We start from the raw sequence: 1,642 nt of genomic DNA, 5'->3' as shown, positions 1-1,642 counted from the left end.
CCTCTGTAACCAGGATAGAACGTTTGCCTCATTGTCATGGCGATGAAGCAAGCATTTCACCAGGCTGCTCACACAGCCTGCTCTCAGCGGCTGCCCTCCTGGGACTGGAGGACTCTGGAGGGGCTAAGAGGACTGGGCACTGCCATCTTGTGGCTATAGGAGCCACCATCTTTGTGATGGAGTGATGGCTAGTTTGCATATTACCTTTTTATTAGATAGGATTATGGTGTTTATTTGAGTCTCAGTCTCATTTACAAAATGATGATGATAAATGTAACCATATTTACCTATCTCCAAATACCCTGGGCAAAGGATGGCAGTCATGAGAACAATCTACTTTTCAAGTTATATGCATGTGGTTATTCTTGGAAATTCTGATTTTATGATTTTGGTGTGTCATGCAACAGAATATGGTAGTATTGTTTTTTTTGCAGGTGAGTCATTCCAATACATTGTCAGGGTGGGCCACTATTCTTGATTTCACAAAGTGGGAAAATGTCGGGCTAGGCATGGTTAGCGACTGGCATAATATACGACAGCTTATGATAAAAAATTGATCACTCCCATTAACATATACAACAACAAGCATGGTATTAACTTAAAAAACTGACATAAACAAGATCCAAATAAATACTTTAAAGTTTTTTGCTAACATTCTTTCTCTAAAAATGCTAAAATTATCATCATAATTCATTTCAAGGTAGGCTAGAGAAAATAAAGAAGTTTTAAGTAGATGATGTGTCGGCAAAGATTGAAAAAAAACACAAATGAATCATTTGGAGCTGTCACTGTTGAGAGACTGGACTCTACTTTCTTGTGACCTCTAACATCTATATTTATAAAAGGCTAATATGCAAAGTGTCCCCTTGGGAGTTTGACCAGGAGACCAGGGGTTTGATCACTCACTATGATGTGTGCTTACCACCAGGAGGCAGTGCGGAACGAAGGAAGGCCCTGGCTGGCAGCCCTGATTGCCAGCCAGGCCTAGGGACCCTACCCATGCATGAATTTCATGCACTGAGCTTCTAGTCAATACATAACATATATATTTGGGATTATAATGCTAACTTGACATGATGTTAAAACTGGTATTTTTTTTCTTTCTTGATTAAGGTTTTTCATGTGTCCTTAATGCCTCATTGCCCCCCCCCCCATCCCCACTCATGCTCTCAACACCCGTGGTGTCTGTGTCCATTGGTTAGGCTTATATGCATGCATACAAGTCCTTCGGTTGATCTCTCCCCCTTACCCCACTCTCCTCTACCTATCCGCTGAGGGTTGAGGGTCTGATCAATGCTTCTCTGTCTCTGGATCCTTTTTTGTTTATCAGTTTATGTTGTTCATTATATACCACAAGTGAGTGAGATCATGTGATATTTATCCTTCTCTGACTGGCTTATTTTGCTTAGTATAATGCTCTCCAGTTCCATCCATGCTACTGCAAATGGTAAAAGTTCCTTCTTTTTTATAGCAGCACAGTATTACAATTGTGTTTCATCGTTTTAATGGCTGAGTAGTATTCCGTTGTGTATATCTACCACTCTTCCTTATCCAGTCCTCTGTCAAAATGTCACCCCAATAAAATTAAATAAGCAAACAAAAGCCCAGTATATTCTATTACAAAAAAATTGCTTATTGTTTG

Source organism: Myotis davidii, unplaced genomic scaffold (genome assembly GCF_000327345.1).
Source record: "Myotis davidii unplaced genomic scaffold, ASM32734v1 scaffold1519, whole genome shotgun sequence".
NCBI lineage: Eukaryota > Metazoa > Chordata > Mammalia > Chiroptera > Vespertilionidae > Myotis > Myotis davidii.
The sequence above is the reverse complement of the archived record's forward strand: the minus strand, read 5'-3'. Positions refer to the sequence as shown.